General features: G+C 45.7%; 1 protein-coding gene and 1 non-coding gene across 2 annotated transcripts in view; one reads left to right on the top strand and one right to left on the bottom strand.

The window, feature by feature from the left end:
* Positions 1-12,092, top strand: part of Cdh23 (cadherin related 23) — a 355,092-nt gene that overhangs the window by 63,448 nt on the left and 279,552 nt on the right. The gene's annotated exons all lie outside the window — the stretch shown is intronic.
* On the bottom strand, positions 6,026-6,156 carry LOC138826253 (small nucleolar RNA SNORA51). The gene has a single exon (XR_011371608.1). It is a non-coding gene; the product is annotated as a small nucleolar RNA SNORA51 (small nucleolar RNA).

Genomic DNA, 12,092 nt, shown 5'->3' on the forward strand with positions numbered 1-12,092 from the left:
AGCTTGGGCCTGGACCTGGAGGTGGGGAGTGAGAGCCTCAGGTACAGCAGCTCTATTACTCACAGTGGGAGGAAGTGAGAATAGTCAGGTCGTTCTTAAACATCTCTCCACGTCGTCCTCATTAATAACTGTAACACCAGCATCACTCGTTCTTAAATAGCCTCATTTATCAACAAGCAATTTGCTGTGGTGAGGTGGTGGGGACGCAGATAAGCAGATGGGGCTGAGGTGCTTGCAAGACACCTGTCAGGTGTCTTCCTCTCTCCTCCTCCACCACCCAGGGGAGTAGGAGAAAGATGGGACCCTCCAGACACAGAGGCCATGACCAGTGGGAGCCTGGCTCTCCGTGGGCACCAGGACTCATCTAACACTTCACAGTGGGTCCTCTGTATGTCTGTAGCCACCTCAGGAAAGTGCAAGATCAGCAAAGCAAGATTGGAAGGCAGGAGGTCAGAGGCCTGCCCTGCTGTGCCACCTCCTGACTGTGATCTTGGGGGACCTGCCTAGCAGTGATGTTAACAGGCTGTATCTAAAGTTTCTCCATTCCTGTGGAGTCTGCCATGGCACTCCAGATTTTATTCCAGACAGTTTTTCACTCTCTCATGGGCGCTGAGGCTGCTGGTGTGTACGCTGAGGCCTCGTAGCCATTGTGAGGGCAGGAGGAATAATCCATACAAAAATCTGTATCTACCCTAAAGTGCTGAGATGCAAGTTTGGAAGACTGGCTGGCAGAGGTGCAGGCTGGGTGATGAGGTCTGTAAGTCAGCAGTTACAAGGATTGGTTGGCTCAGTGGAAGAGTGACACCACCAGGGAGCCAGGTTCTTCCCTTTCTGCTGTCCTTCCTGTGGGGCCCTTTGTCCTCAGTAGCCCACCTCTTTAGGAACACTGTCATATCATCCAATGTAGGAGAATGTCCAGGCCTTTCCTATCTGCTCTCAGGAGCTTCTCCTACCAAATCAGTAGGCATAACCAGCAAGGGTCACCTCAGCCTCACCAGGATTCATCTCCCTGGGCCAGAAAGTAACAAAGATCCTTATCTGGCTATCTGAACAATGGGGACTGTCTGGCAAAGCAACCAGGTAAAGGAGAGGTGGTCTGCCATTTGGGTGGTCAGGGTCAGTGTTGCCCATGGCTCTGGGGCTGACCTCCTGTCCTCAGACTTCAATAGCAAAGTCATATATGACAGGAGATAACATCAGCCTTCTCATACTGGGATTTCTGGTCTATATGGGCACCCAAGAATTCACACACAAGTGTGATTTCTCTTCCTGGAGGCCCCATCTTATTTGACAATGAGATGAAGAAAGAAGAAAACTTATGTCAGGATAATGATTATGGAGTGAAACGTATATAGAATTTACATAGATAATTTTAAGACAAGTCCACTTGAGCTCTAAGCTCCCCACAGAGCAGAGCCATAGCACTTGTCATGTCACTGTTTTTTAGATGCTCAATGAAAGTCCCTAGTGAGTGAATGAATGCCCAGGTAAACAATGAATCATTAAGCCTAGGCTTTGAATTGGCTTCCTCTTAGAGGTCTGCATCTTTAGGTCCCCATTGCCAGAGGTACAACTCCCTCCCCCCCCCTTCCACTTCTCAGCATTGAGGGATGTCTTGGTGTGAATCATTAAATTAACAGGTTATTTGCCAGACAGTCTTAAATGCTTCTGAGAGTATAGAGGAGAGGGAGGGGGATGAGGGATGGCTATCAGGGAAGGCTCCTGGAGGAGGCAGGCCTTGAGCTGAGAGAGATGAGATGGAAGGCAGGGAGGAGCATGATACTTTGGTAGCCCACCCAGCCTGGAACAGAGTCTGGGGGTAGGTTTGTGCTGGGAACAATCTCTGGGACTTCACTGCAGGTGACATGGCTTGAGGTGCTCTCCCTATCTCCTAAGGTTTCCTACAAATCAGGACATGTATCATAGTCTTAATTTAAGACAGAAAATAGAGTTCAGGTCACTGCCAGTCAGTTGGCATGTAGCTGGACTGGAATTGGTATGTCCACTCCTTGGCCCATTTTGTTATCTTAGACACAGGTTGTGCAGGAGGTTGTGGCCTGCAGGGCAGAAAAAGCACTCTCAGGCCTTCCTCTGGGAAGGCCTGGTGGGGGTGAGGGGAGGGGGTGATCCCAACTGAGGCAAGAGGCTGGGCCACCTACCCTTCCAACTTCTCACTGAGCTCAGACTGCCTCTGAAGAAGTGACCTTGGGTGTGCATGTGATCTGTGTCCTCCCTTGTAGGTAGATGCATCCCTGATCACCTCCCCAAGGTAGACCCCGAAGAGCTGGAATGACCCTTACTCCCCTCCACCACATGTAGGCTCATCTTCCAACTTCCCATGTCATTCCTGCACCTCTGAAATCTGCGGTCAGAGATATAGCTAAGGGCAGAACAGGAGACTCCACTTTATTTGACGAAAAAAGAAGAGATAACATGTATATAAATATGTATGTGCATACATATTTGCTTATATATGCATGACATAAACATATCTCTGGAATGATACATTTTAAAAATCTGCCAACAGCAGTTCTCACAAAATAAGGAGGGAGGATTTTTGTATTTGAATTTCCAGTGATGTAAATTGAAATGTAATAAAATTTCGATGAATCAAATCATTGTTAAATACACAAAGAAATTGGAAAGGGATAGCATGGTCTTTAGTGGGGCCTTGAGCTCACCTTTTTCCACGTGGCCCTGTGGTAAGTATGCTGAAGAGAGCCTGGGTATCATGGACACCTGTGCCTACATGTTGATGGACAAGAGCTGACATCGCCATGGGCAGCCTGGCTGCCCACCTTCTGTGTGCATATAGCTTCATTCTTCCCCTATTTAGTCTTCTGCATTTGCACTATGGCCTATTAGGTAAGAATTTCATCTGCTTGGTTTTTTTTTTTTTTTTTTTTTTTGGTCAGTCATGGGGCTTGAACTCTGGGTCTGGGCGCTGTCCCTCAGCTAGCTCTTCAGCTCAAGGCTAGTGCTCTACCATTTGAGCCACAGTGCCACTTCCGGCTTTTTTTGTTTATATGTTGCTAAGGAATCAAACCCAGGGCCTCATGCATGCAAGGCAAGCACTCTACCACTGAGCCACCTTCCCAGCCCCTGCTTGGGTTTTGTTGGGCCTCTTGAATCTGTAGAGTTTTGATAATCAAATATTGCTTCTGCCCTAATATTTAATCCTAGAATCTGAGTTAAACTTCATAATTTTGCCCTCCATACTAGCATCTGTTATACAGTCTGTCTCTGACCCATCTGTGTTGCATTCTGAATAGTTTCTTTAGTTTTGTCTTTAGTTTTTGTCTTTAGTTTTGTCTTTCAGTCCCCTAATTCTCTTTTTAGCCATGTCTGTTCTTTTCTAAAACCAATGTATTTGAAATTCTAATTATCATATTTTTAATTTCTAGGAGCTCCATTTGGTCCCTTTAAAAATTCTCTCCACTATTTAATTGTATTTAAAAGTCTTTCCTTGTGACAAGGTAAATATTTTTATATTCCATGCCAGATACCCAGATACTTCCAATATTGAATGTGTTTAAAGATCTGATTCCATTTTTTCTTTAATGTGCTCTCTCTCTGTCTCTCTCTCTTTCTGTCTCTGTCTCTCTCTCTCGCTCACACTCTCTGTGTGTGTATGCGTGTGTATGTGTGTATATGTGTATGTGTAAAGTTTGCCTTTGAACTACTTATCTGGTGAGTATGGAGGAGTCTTTGTGTGCTAAGGTAAAGGTGAGTTCTTCTAGAGAAGATTTGTGTTTATGTCTGTAAACTCTTGAGTTCTTTGCTTGTCTGCAACCTAAGTTAAATTTTCATATTCACCCAAACAATGTGAATTTGAGCTGCAAATGCAAACATGGACCATCTTTGGGATCTGAATCCTTTAGAGTAACCCTATCCTCCATTCAGCACCACAATTCTAGACAGGTCCCTTTCCTTTCCTTCCCTCCCCTTCCTCTCCCCTTTCCTCTCTTTTCCCTCCTTTCCCTCTCCCCTCATTTCCCTTCCTTCTCTCTCCCCTCTCCTAGTTTTTAAAGGGATATGGATATGCTTTTAGTTCCCCCTTAAAATAAGGGCATTTGCTGCTCAAGTGAGGGTGTTCTCTACTAGACCCCCTTCCCTGCTGGTGCAGGAGCAGGCCCTGGTCCTTCCCTCCTCTTTTTTGAGCCCTGAGGGCTGCAATAATGAAAATTTAGGCAAATGAGAAACCTCTCTAAGTTCCTTCCTTTACTTCTTATTTGGCCCAAATGTTCCTTGATTGTCTTATCAATCTATTTCTGTGCTTAATAAGTCTAAATATACTTTTGTGGTGTTTTTGTTTGCTTTCACCATTTGCTAGACCCAAATATCTACATCATATAGTCAGAATTAGAAATCACTGCCGATTCAGTGGCAGCTTATCTGAGAGCAGGGATTTTTTGCTATTTACAATATAGTTCTTCCCATCTGGCACACGCACTTGAGGCCACGTGACAGGCGCTCCATAAACGTTAATTGAGAAAGGAGTGACTTAGGGAGTGAATAATGGGAGGATTAGCCGAGAAAATGGAAAACCATCCGATCACAAAAGCCCAAAGAGGCCAAGTGACTTCCACCACTCTCTAGAACTTGATTGTGGTGCCAATACTCCATGAATGAGGCTCATTAAGGACAGCCAGACACTGGCAGGGCCAGCAGCCAGAAATAATTTCTTGGGAAATGATATTAATAACTGGCATCTATCAAACATGGAATATGTATGATACATGCATTTTTAAAATGATACTGGGTTTTAACTCAGGAATTTGTGTTTGTTTGAGCCATGCCTCTTGCCCATTTTGGTCAATTTTTATTGTTTTCAGAGTCTTTTTGCCTAGGCCACCTGAACCACAAGCCTCCTGCTCATGCTTACTTCATATCTAAGATGACAACTATGTGCCACCATACCCAGCATTGATTGAGATGGGTCTCTTGTGAATGTTTTGTCCAGGTGTGCCTCCAACTGCAATCCTCCTAATATCAGCCTCTTAAGTAGCTGTGATTACAAAGCTATATTAACAGATGTGAGCACTTGCCCCTAGTTGACATGCATTTTAAGTGCTCTAAGAACATCATCTTCTGTTGAGCCTGTGACATAAAGGAAATTAAGGCACAGACATAAGGTAGCTTGCCTAAGGCACTCACCATCCAAACTGCATTGTTTTTCATTTGTTCTGTTTTTGGCTTGAACTCTGGGCAGGGGCACTGTCTCTGAGCTGTTTTGTTACAGACTAGCACGTACCTTGAGCCACACAGCTCCACATCCAGCTTTTTAGTGGTTAATTAGAGACAAGAGTTTCTGACCTGGAAATAGGAGTTTCTGCCCAGGCTAGCTTCACATTGTGGTCCTCAGTCTCAATCTCCTAGCTAGGATTACAGGCTTGAGCCTCCTTCATTGGCCTTTATCCGTTTTGTGTTGTTCCTGTGGAATCCCTGACCACAGGTAATTTACAAAGCATAGAAGTTTATATCTTACAGTTCCAGAGGGTCAGGAATACAAGAGCTCACAGCTAGCTGGTGGGGCCGGCTTGGTGTGTCGCGTGGGGAGAGGGATGCATACATCAGTGCTTCCAGCTGGTGCCTAGCTGGAAAGAGGATTGTCCTGCCATGTATTCTGGGCCCGCTCTTGCAGAGAAATGTTACTGTGGGTACTGGCTGCCCATCCTCTCCCCCCGCCCCCCAACCTGTGCCTGCAGAGGACTGATGAGATGGTGAATCATACATCTTCTACACTTCTTTCTCAGCCTCTAGAGGAAACTGTGGGCTTCAGAAGAAACCCAGCATCCTGGCAGCTAGGACCATGGTCAGAGAACAAGGGCATGGCGCTCTATGGAAGGTGCACGTGGGTACAGGTGGATGGGCCACCTCTGGGCAGTCAGTCCCTTGGCCTCATGTATAATGGCCTTCCCTTCAGCCCGCCTTCAGGCCTTCACTTACCTGATTCTGCCTTCCATCCACCATTACCATCATTTCTTTTTTTCCCTTTTTTTCAATATATATATTAAAATGTATATATTGTCTCCCCATTCACAATACAGACTAGGCACAGGCCTGGGCTGAGGTGTATATGGGGTAGGTTTACTCTGCCTCCTCTTTCTATACAGTCAGTGTAATAACACAGTCTGTCGTAAGCACCCGGAGGACTCAATATATATTTTTTTTATTGTAAAGATACTGTATAGAGGGATTACAGTTACATGAGTAAGGTAATGAGTACATTTCCTACTGAGCATGTTATTTCTCTTCCCCTCCCCAAATCAGAAAAATATATATACAAGATGCAGGATACCAGAATCAAATACAGTGAAAACAAGGATTATACTGTGAGGGAAGAATATACAAAAGAAACAAAAAAAATCACATAGTACATTGTAAATACATTAAAAACAACAGCAAGAAAGATCAAACCTCTTATGTCCCTATCTTGGGGTTCATTTCACTTAGTATCATCTTATATGGCATGACCACCATTTCTATGGTATAAGGCTTGAGCTTTTCCAGCTCCTTTGAAGGGTAGAGATTGTCCAATGTAAGAGGACTCCAGATGGCAGCCCTCTGCCTAATTAAAAAGGAGGCTGATATCTGAGGATCATGGTTCAAAGCCAGCCCGGGCAGGAAAGGCCATGAAACTCTTATCTCCAATAAACCAGCAGAAAACCAGAAGTGATGCTGTAGCTCAAGTTGTAGAGCACTAGCCTTGAGCTGAAGAGCTGAGGGACAGTGCTCAGACCCAGAGTTTAAGCTCCATGACCAACAACAAAAAAAAAGGAAGCAGGCCCAATTCAATCTGGACAGCTTGGGTTGTCTGAAAAAGCTGCCTTAAATCTCCTCTTTGCCTATCCACTCATCCATCATTGACCCATCCCCCATTCATCTATCTATTTACCCAGTCACCTACCTACTTACCTTATTGTTCATACATCTACCCACTCACCCATCCACTTGTTTACCCATCTACCCATTTACTCACCCATCCACTCATCCAACAGCCACCCATCCACCCAGCTATCCACTCATCTACCCATCCACTCATCTATACATCCATCTACCTACTGACCCATTCGCCATTCATCTGCCCATCCATCTACCCCAAGAAAAGATGTGCTTGACATCAGAAGAGACAGAAAGGCTTCTGGCTCAATGCTTCCTTATTTGCTTCCCATTTCTTGAACCATTGGCACCCTTTGATATGATGTGGGAAGAAAGGGCTTTTTGTTGGAATCAATCTGGGGAAAGCTGAATCTTTTCCAGCCCAGTTAGTGACAGACACTGTGTCCGTTAATGTCTGTCATCAACGCTCTGAAAGGTCCTGCAAGTGAGAAGTCTATCCAGACTCTTCTTAATGTAATAGCTCTGTATATTTGTGGCCAAGGACTGCTTTTTCATGAAGTGCCCGTTAGTCTCCCAGGGAATTAATGATTCGTGAAATACACTTTGGGAAGCATTCCTTTAAGCAGGAAACCTTTTTTTAATTATAATGACTTGCATAGAATATTCATAAGATCTATTATCTATGTACCTGCCTTCTTCCATAGGGGTGACTCATTATTCAGCCCTTTCTTGGCACATGGCTGAACATATCACCCTGAGCCACATTCTGTGATGAGGCATTGCCACTGACAGAAGCTAGGAAGGGACTGGGATTATTTTAAGTTCTCACATTTGACAGAATTTGGGGGCTTTTCCTTTGATGGGCAGCAAATGCTGTTGTTAGTTTGTTTCCTATTGTGGTTCATGTACCAGCTTGGAATTATTAGGGATTAAAAATGATAAGGAAGCAATGTCATATAATTGTTTGCTGAGTAAACAGGCAGAGGCAGGACCTAGACTTGAGCATTAGTGCACTTATTCTGTGTCAGGACATTTGGGCTACTCAAAAGCTGTTGGGACCGATTCCCACTTTTCATCTATGCTCTTTATAAGGAAGGTATATGGATAGCAATGGAATGGTACCAATGGTACCAGCAGAAGGAAAGGGCACCTGTCAATCTTTGGTGCCTATAGTGATAAGAACATAGTTTCAGGACATCAGGTCCTGGATTCTAATCCGGACTCCACCTATGGAGTCTGTCTGACCCTCTCTCCTTACTAAGTGTAGAAATACTTTCCTCACATGCTGGAGGTAAATACTAAAGGAGTTTTGCATGCAATTAGGATGAAGCAAGCTAGGACCTAGGCACAGAAGTTCAGGAGATGCTCTAGAACTGTGCAGATATGGGAAGCAGCTAAGAGGCATTCTGGCTTTCATCTTGCAGCCTGGGTGCTTCACCTATTCACCTGCACCCTGGCTAGCAGGACAAATCACCCTGTAGTTGTGTACAGACTGAGCGCCAGGAAGGCCTCTGCTTAGGTGAGAGATCTAGCCTCCCTCCTGTACCATCTACCTGAGCAGCAGGTACGTCCTAATGATGAACCCTAGGCACAGGTGAATATAGGGTGTGGCAGAGGAGAAATGTGATAGGAGCCAGTGAGTGGGAAGGTTGAAGCTGCCTACTTACCAGTGTCTTCCACTGGCCAGAACTACCATCTTTTAGGGCCCTGAATCTGGGTGGGACCTCTACCAGCTGTGCTGGACTCTCACTTCCCTGTCAAAACTTACACACACACACACACACACACACACACACACACACACACACACACACACACACACACACACAACAGCAGCAAGAATGGCATTTGCATAAATCTCATTAGAAAAAGTGCAAGTTTCATAAATCTTGTGATAAATTAGTTCAAGATCATTCGCAACATGATATATTAATTTTAGGGCAAAATGAATGGTGTGATGATCATTGTGCGTAATTATGAGTCTCCTTGGGGAGGAGGTGGGCCCTGGAGGCCCTTTTCTGGCTCCTTCATGGGATGCAGGGAGCATAGGCTAGAGAAGGTGTCTTTCTCACCTGCCTTTGGTTGCACCTTTCTTCTTCTGCTGAGGAAAGGTGACAGAAAGCCCAGCTGGGTCTCTGCTTAAGAGCTAGACAGTGGAGGTACAGAAACCAGGAGATTCTGAAGTGACACATGAAGGCCCCAATGTCATGGAACCAGATTACCTTCAAGAAGAATTTTAAATGGATGGGATCAGGGCAGAGGGAAGCTCAAGCCCAGTGTCTTGCAAATGTGCATGTGCTGAGAACTTGTTAGAGATAAATGCCAGAAACTCTGAGATATTGCACTGTAAACATACCTTCCTTCTGCCAGGTGGGCCCTGGAATTTGAGAATCACTGCTCAGACCCTGAGTTTGTAATTTTACTCCATATTGGACCAAATGATGCATTTAATGCAATTCTGACATCCAGACCCTGCACTGGAGTAGTTAATTAACAAGGATTCCTTAATGCATGAGGCCTAAGAATCCTAATTTTTAGAAACTCCACAGGTCATACTAAATAAGAAATCAGGTTGATATACTATAGACAGACAGGCAGACAGACAGATATGAATTTGGAGCCTAACAGTAATGGCTTACACCTGTAATCCTAGCTACTCAGGAGGTTGAGATCTGAGGATCAAATTTGAAGTCAGCCCAGGTAGGAAAGTATGTGAGACTCTTATCTCCTATATTAAACATCAAAAGGCCAGAAGTTAAGCTGTGACTCAAGTGGTAAAATGCCAGCCTTAAGTGAAAAGCTCTGAGTTCAAGCCCTAGCATCTGCACACACACACACACACACACACACACACACACACACACACACACACACACACACACACACACACACACACACACACGAATTTGGAAAGTTTTGAACACAGCAAGTATATGTAAGTCGGTGTGGGGAAGCTGACTTTTTCTCAGCCTCTGAGGCAGCTGGTGCTTTGCAGTGCCCATTAGTACCATCAAGGCTCTGAGAGGTCCTGCAGGGAGGAAGTCTGGCTTTTCTGAATATGTTTCTGCATCTATGTGACCAAGTACTGCTTTTTCATAGAGTGCCAGTTAGCATCCCAGGGAATTAATGATTCGTGAAATATGAACATATGTAAATTGCCTTGCCCGGGGATTGGCCTAGACTGAATGTGCCTGGGGATACCCACAGTAGCTGGGGTCCCACGATTGAGGGTGTGGAGGGTCCTGAGAAGCCAGTTTCCCTCCTGGCATCTAAACTGGTGCTATAGTAGAAGACGCACCTGGGGATTTGAAAGCATCCAGGGTCCAGACTGGATTCCAGACCAGTAAGCTGAACAGAAGGGGTGTGAGGCACTGGTGCAGGCATTGCTTACAAGCTCAAGTGATTCCAAAGTAGCAGAGAGGTTGAGGATCACTGATGATAGACCATCCTTCACTGCACAGTCTCTCAGATTCCAGCTGAAGCTTGAGGGACCACAGAAACCAGTTAGACCTGGTGGTCACCGCAACAATTGTGAGAATGCCTTCAGTGCTGCTTCTCTAGCCCTATGATGCCTTCCCTGATAAGTGCTCCTCCCACCCCACCCTGGCCTGTCACCAGGGTCTTTCATGATGATCTATGTGGACACAGCCTTGCTCCCACATGATGCATGCACAGTGTGGCTGGTGACTTGGAGCTCAGGGCAGCAGCAGCAGGGTCACCTCTGAGCAGGAAGCTGCCCACTTGGGCCTGTCAGTGTTTGGATTATCTCTTTGGCAGCTTCTAAAGACCCACAGTGCTCTGTTTGTTTTAATGATAATGTCAAGTTCAATTTGCCTTCATTTTTCCACATTTCCTTTTGTAAAGTTAATTGAACAGTTCAATGAATTGAAAAGTTTCAGGAGAGGGGAAAAACTACCCACCCCACTGTTACCACTGTTATTAAATCTGGTAACTACTGCTTGGCTCTCTAGGCCCTGAGAAAGGACTTTACCTACCCTCACCCTCACCCTCACTCTCACCCTCACCCTCACCCCCCCCCCCCCACACACACGGGCCTGTGCATACACTTGATAGTTGCAGCAAGGACTCAGGAAGGTCAGACAGAACATTCCTAATTCATGGCCATTTCATGTCTAGGCTCCTATTTCTATGCAGAAAAAAAAATCCAGTCTTCCTTGGACTGTGGCTGCTAGTTCTATGGTAGCTGTTGTACAAGTTTGGCAATGAGGCTGTAAAGTGGGGCCTAGTCTCCAGTCTCTAGCCTTCTAATCTCTAGTGTCCAGCACCCGTCTGCCTTGCATATGGAAAGGAACAGTCAAAGGATGTGTAATATAACAGTAACGCTAACTGATGTGACTGCAAAGTGTGGAGGGAGGGGCAGAGAGCATCATGTGGAGCCTGGGGACCAAGTCACCTGGGGACCAAGTCAGCCCAGCCACCTGTGCAGCTGGGGATGGTAGACTTGACACTGAACCACCCAGCCCTATGAAAGGAGCTTGTCCCATCATGAATTTAAATGAGTAAGCTGGGTACCGGTGGCTCATACCTGTGATCCTAGCTACTGAGGAGGCTAAGATCTAAAGATCACTGTTTGAAGCCAGCCCAGGCAGGAAAGTCCACAAGACTCTTATCTCTAATTAACCACCAAAATAAACACCACAAGTGGACCAATTAACCACCAAAATAAACCCCACAAGTGGAGCTGTGGCTTAAGTGGTAGAGTGCTAGCCTTGAGCAAAAAAGCTCAGGGACAGTGCCCAAACCCTGAGACTAAGCTAGAGGACTAGCACACACACACACACACACACACACACACACACACACACACACACACACACACACACACACACACACACACACACACACACACACACACACACACACACACACACACACACACACACACACACACACACACACGAAAGAAAAGAAAAGAAGAAGAAAAAAGGCTTTGTGAGAAAAGTGGTAGAGTGATGGAATCTAACTTGAGTAGACTTGAGTTTGAATCCTGGCTCTGCTACCTTGTGGCTGTGTCACCTTGGGTAGATCACCTTACTTCTCTGAGCCTCAGTTTTCTCAGGCAGGCATGCTGACCCCTCTGTTGAGGGCTACTGTGAGTGACAGGGAGTGAGAACCCTTGTGCTTCCTTCCCACAGATGACATGTGGGTTGCTCTGAGCAAGCACAGCTGTGGGAGGGCTCAGTGGGGGTGGGTCTGCAGACAAAGACCTGTCGCTTCACCTGGGGAGG

Source organism: Dipodomys merriami, unplaced genomic scaffold (assembly GCF_024711535.1).
Source record: "Dipodomys merriami isolate MVZ:Mamm:240054 unplaced genomic scaffold, mDipMer1.0.p SCAF_14, whole genome shotgun sequence".
Classification (NCBI taxonomy): domain Eukaryota; kingdom Metazoa; phylum Chordata; class Mammalia; order Rodentia; family Heteromyidae; genus Dipodomys; species Dipodomys merriami.